General features: G+C 40.0%; 1 protein-coding gene across 5 annotated transcripts in view; it reads left to right on the forward strand.

Annotated features, from left to right (window-relative positions):
- The window catches only part of EML4 (echinoderm microtubule associated protein like 4), a 114,010-nt gene that overhangs the window by 71,147 nt on the left and 36,863 nt on the right, over positions 1-6,000 (forward strand). The gene's annotated exons all lie outside the window — the stretch shown is intronic.

The following is a 6,000-nucleotide window of genomic DNA, read 5'->3' on the forward strand; positions in this document are numbered from 1 at the left end:
TTTTTCATTGGCCTTACCTTCCAGCTTGCTTTCCCTGAATTGCTGGGTTTTAAGGTTTCTTCCAAAGGTGATTTAATAGAAATTGTTGGGAGTTGAATTTAAATGTTACTGAGCTCTGCTTCTTCTTACTTCTTATTTTCTTATAAGGCCCGATTAAAAGCTGATTCATGTTAACAGGAATCTGCTCGTGGTACAAGGAGGCTTTGCAGTAAACTTTCAGCCAGTCCACTATTTGCCTACAAGTTTTTATTTGCCCCTAGTTTTAGTCCTGGACTGCCATGCCTTATCAACAGGTTCCTTGTGTGCAAGGTAGCTATGCTGGCTTACAGTGTCTGTCAGAGAAGATGCACTCGTATCCTTGCAGGTCAGCCAGGCTTCTGGAGCTCCCTCTCACTAGCAGCACCTTGTTTCACCAACATATTTATTCCTTTCTTCTCTGTCAGGCTGTAAACTTCCAAAGAACATGCTGTAAATACTTTGGTTGCTAACATCTGCCTTCAGCCTGCTGGGACCTATTTGGCTTAGTGTTTACACTAATGAACTTAACACAGGGAAGTAGAAGCACTGAAATTTCACTGATGACACGAAGCTGGGAGTCCAAACTGGTAGAGTTGGAAGCTGAGATTTTAATACAGTGAGACCGAGACGTTCCTGAGGCTGGAGTAGTATAAAACGTAATTAAATTATTCATGGTGAGAGATCACACATACAGGAGTTGCTAGCAATGTTCTAGCTATAAATAGGTGCTTGCCAGAATTAAATGGTAGGGAAAAGGGCTATAACATGCCACTTAATTGTAGGAAGATTGAACCACTCACTTATTGAGAAAACACAAAAGCAGTCCCAGGATGTATCAGAAGTAATTCTAATGGAGATAGAGGCCTTGTGGAAAGTGTTAATGCATCAAAACCCTGGTAGGTTCTCCTCTGTAATACTGCATGCACCCATAATCATGAAAGGTAAGTTTTGTAGTGCTGTAGGGACAGCCTAAACCCTTATTATGCAAAAAGAGAGTTAAATAGCTGGATGATTTTATGTTTTCAGAATATGCAGGCTGGGAGGGTTGCTATTTTCATGCTCACCCAATGCGCTTTCTGACAGCAGATTCTGTCTGAGGGCAGACCTGTGCTGAAGAGAGCAGCTGTGCTGTCACACACACAGAAAGAAAACAACCTGGCCTTGGATTACTGTCACCTGGAAGTTGAGGGGTTTCCAACTGGTAGTAGGAGGAGGTTTTTGGATGCTATTCTGAAACACATCAGCAGAGTGTATTTGTGTTTCTCCAGTGACAGCCAAGGCTCTGCTCTCCAAAGTGGATGCTGCAGCATCCTGTGGAGTAAAAAACATCGATGCAAGCAGAGAGAGGGCGCTGGGGGAGCATGTTGGGTATCTGTCAGGCTGGACTAGGCTGAGCTGAGACAAGTCATGAAGTTTCTCCAGCTCACTGGATTAATTTTCAAAGCTACATGCCTGAACAATGCTCAAGACCACCTTTACATGCGCCCTCACCATGTCCTGGCTTCTCTCTTTGTGTCTCTCCTTCTGAGCAGTGTTTTGTGTCACTTCAGCTGACTACGGCCACATTTTAGTCAAATTAAGTGTTTCTGCATCTTTGACACCGAGTTAATAATTTCCCCAAACCTCTGGGGAACCCATGGAGAGCCAAGACCTGCATGGAGTCTGCATAGGTCCAGCACGCCCAGAGGGCTGCTATGTGAGGCTAATAAGCCTGAGCCAATCCTGGGACCATAAATTGGGAGTGCTGATCCCGTGTTCCCTGGCACTTGTGTAAAGAGATTGTTGAGGCTCCAGAGGTGAAATATTGTGGAGCCAAGCAGAGTTTGGCAAGGGCTGTGAATTTGAGCTCGAAGCTGCACAAAAAGCAGCTACAGCTGTTCCTGGTGAAGAGCTGGCCCCTGGAGCCAGGGCGCTGCAGCCACTTGATGCTCCTTTTTGTAGCAGCTCTAGGCCTGAGCTGTTATATTTTGTGTGGCATGGATAATCTATAGCACCTGGGTGTGCTACTGCAGAGCTTCAACTCTACTTTTTGGTTGGTGTGATCCATATTTGAAAGGATTTATAGGATGTCTGCGGCTGCAGATTAATTAACTTAGTAAGTGCCAATGGTTCTTCACAGTGTGCCCACCTGGCCCTTTCCACACACATTCCCCAGTCCCACTTTCCCCAGATGCTTCTGCACAGTGGATAGTGGGGTCTGAATATCTCTTTATACAGAATAAAGAATTTTTAGTTTCATACCTAATGTTTTCAGGCTGGTAGATACCAGAATTGTCAAGGATTTTTTGTTGGTTGGGGTTTGGTGAATTTTTTACCCAGTCTCTTTAAAATTTTTGACTTCTTCTTCCTTGTTGTCCCTTATATACATATCTGTCATAACATGACCAAGGCTCTTTTCTCCCAGAAGAAGGGAAAAAAAGTCTAGACATGCTGCTTTCTACTGGAAAATATTGAGGCTGCAGCAAAGGAACATAGTCTAATGCTCTTGATCATTCAGTTGAGCAAGTATAGTATGAAAGAGTTAAATCACTGATTTTCTTAAGTTGCAAATACAAGAATTTGGCCTCAGGCAATCAATTGCTATTTGAGAATAGTGTTGATATGCTGCCATCCTCTCTTGTATTTCAAAAGATTTTTACATTAATATTATATCTGCTCTACAGGTTATTCTAACAAAAGAAAATTTACAGTATTAGACAAAAAAAAAAAATTTCTTCCAGTGGGCTGTTTCTTTTCTCCTAATCCTTCCTCTTCTTTCAGGAGAGGCTTAATCAAGTTTTACCTAGCCTGTGTCTTTCTAGCAAGTGTTTTAAATATGTACCTTCAAAGGTAATCTGGAGTAAATTGATCTAGCCAATAAATGTAAAAATATGTTCTTTCTTTAATGGGAAACTTCAGAGAGCTAATTTGTATCTGAATGCCTTGTAGATACTCTTTTCCCTGAGTTCCAGGAGAGTCTCTGCTGCCAGAGACTTGACTGAATTCCTCTTGGACTCTTCATCTCTCTCATCTGCAGAGTCCAGCAGGTGCAACTGCCTCCATCCATAAGAATTTCAGTTGCAGGTTGTCTCCACTGTTCTAAGCAACAATGAGAAATTTGATCCTAGATTTTTGGTGTCATTTTGCACTGATCTTGTGGAACCAGAAGTGTCAAGCTCAGTGTTAAATTAAGAATTCATGGTTTAACAATGAGCAGCCTTTTGTAAATACCCTCAGGTATTAATTTATAAGACTGTGAGTGCCAGATTTTAATAGAAAGGTCCTTGTTAATACATTACTCTTGGGTTTGGCCAGTGTTATTTTATCTCTGAATATACATACTATAAAAAATAATATTGGTGGATATATGAGACATGGTACTAGTTTGGAGTAATTATCTAAACATTCATGTCAAACTAGTGGCAGCTCCAATCTTTAGCTTTTCTTAGCAATGCAATTAAGCAGTGCACATTTGGTACAATAACTATTTTGTCTAATTTAGCTACCAGGGAGTGATTTTCTTTGTTCTTTTTTATCTGAGACAAGTTTTCTAGTGTTCTAAGTGGAGGGACTCACTGGGTACTTGTTTAAAGGACCCATGTTTGTTCTTGGAAACAAGCAAGACAACTGATTTTCATCTCTTCAATATTTGTTCCTTTCATACCGGACTTATATGGCTCAACTTTCCTTGTATTAACATGCTAAATAAGAAAAACTTTTATATATGTGTTAGTTTTAAATTGTTCCATTATTATGATTCCTGTTCAGGAATAATTTCTGGAACCTGTGGGATTTGTTTTGCAGTAGCTTTCAGTCGTATTTGAGCTGTTGCCTCCAGCACAGGGTAAATGTTCTATCAGGATCGAAAGCGACACAAAATTCAAGTAAAATGCATTCTTATTTTCAGAAAGTTGACTTCAAAACACTAATAATATTTTTTCAGGTCTGGGAACTTGGTAAATTTGATAATGGTCTGCTTCATCAAACAAACAAAAATTTTTAAAACTCTTAAGCCTGTAGAACTACAGTGTATTAAGAGGAAAACCAAAAGTTTTTGACAAATTGAGCCATGTGTGTTGGGAAATCTTCACAGTGAGTGTCACACATGTAGAAGAACACTCCTAACTAGCTTATGTTCAGGTGTACAGATTCATTGATCTAGTTAAGTCTGAGCAATGCAACGTTGTTAAAATCACGCACAGGTTCATGGGTAGATCTTTCTAAGTTAGGAGTTACTGAACACAATATATGATTTGGTCACCACAGTATGTGCCAGTGCTGTCCAAATAATCGCTGTGTGCTGGGATCATCAGTGCTGTATTCCAAGTTAGTGCTTTGTGGTGTTTTTAGACCTGAGGAGGTATTCCACAGACGTTCACACAACACTATAAATGAAATTATAAAATCCTTTATGATAGAAATACTTTCTTTAAATAACCTAGAATATTCACCACATTTTTCCTGTAGTCTGGTTTTTGCTCTTTTTCCATCTTGTCTAGGTTGACTGTCAAGAATTAATTTCCAAACGTTGTACAAAATTGCTTTATATCTTTAGTGGATGAAAATAGTTACAAGTTTTTCTTCTTTCATTCTCTAACTGTAGTAGGACAGAATATGTTTCTGTGGTCTGTACAGTAGGGGTATTTCAAATTCAGGAAAGGGTAGAAATCCTAGTTTAAGGTTAGTCTAGCTCACAACTTTGATTATTTCTCATTTTTTGTGTCTTCTAAAAATGCTTCTGTTAGCAGAAGAGACTATTTTTGAGACTACATTGTTTCTGCTGTCACCAAAATTAGCTGGTTCTGTTGCCTTTTTAGATCTCCAAGTTTGACTTGAGCTATTAAGTTATGGTTCTGTGGAAATAAGTCTGAGTTTCTCATAATTTCAATTTCAGATGTTTTAGGGAATGCCAAACTTAGATTGCACAATCATTGCAGTCTGAGTATTAATCTTATGCTTAATTGGGGAAATATTTCCAAGCATTCCTTGGGCATTATGGGGAAGTCTGTTTCATGGGGTTTTTTTTAAAGAAGTACAAAAGTAATTGTTTAGAAATCTTAATTTTAGATCTTAGTATTAGTTGTGTCAAATGTGATTAGAGATTTCTTAATACTCAATTGCTAATTTACAGCTATTCTTCTACTCCAGTTCTACTCAACTATTTAAATTTTGGTTTGAACTCTGAGTTCTCTGTGTCTGCTATGATTTTCAAATCCCCACTCATAAAAAAGTGTCAGCGTTCCAAATTCACAGCAGAATATTATGTTACTTTGGTTAATATTTATACTAAAAATGGATATTAATTACTGAAGAAGTTGAAGAGCTATAAAAAGTTACTACTTCATTGATGCAAAGTTAGTGAAATATTTGGCTCTTTGTCATCAGTGCTTTTTGAAAGGAAGCTGTAATTTTCCCTGGTGGTAGGTAAGCTCACTTGGCTTGAAAAGGAACTCCTAAAGGCTTGTGAAGTGCTTAGATGACCCCAGAGAGAGATAGACATGTGTTTTGTCACGGCTATAGGCAATATTAGCTGGAGTCATTATGAGCTGTTGCTTCTTCCCATTCTTCAGGATACAATGCTTAATAACTCAGGTTCCTGTATTAGTTTGTGATGATATATAATCCTTGATTATATTGGTCAGCAAAGCTCCTGACACTTTTTCGTGCAGTGGCCTTGTGTCTTAGCTTGGCCGTTAGGATTTGGGAAGGTGGGCAGCTGGGTAGGAGAAGGAACCAGTTGGATAGTTGGCCTCGGAGGGTCGTGGTTAGTGGGTCATACTGTACCTGGTGGCCAGTAGGTGACACATGGGGTCTGCAGCATTCTGGCCTGGCCCTGCCCTGCTCAGTGTCTGTAACAATGACCTGAGGTGGCACAGTAGGTTCTTGGGGTCACAGTGGCAGCAGACCGGGGGCCCAGGGGCTGTGCTGGAGGGATGGGCCTGCAGGAACCTCACAGAATTCAGCAGGGACAGATACCGAGTCCTGCACCTGTGGGAAAGAGAC

The sequence above is a fragment of the Corvus brachyrhynchos genome, unplaced genomic scaffold (genome assembly GCF_000691975.1).
Source record: "Corvus brachyrhynchos isolate BGI_N302 unplaced genomic scaffold, ASM69197v1 scaffold258, whole genome shotgun sequence".
Lineage (NCBI taxonomy): Eukaryota > Metazoa > Chordata > Aves > Passeriformes > Corvidae > Corvus > Corvus brachyrhynchos.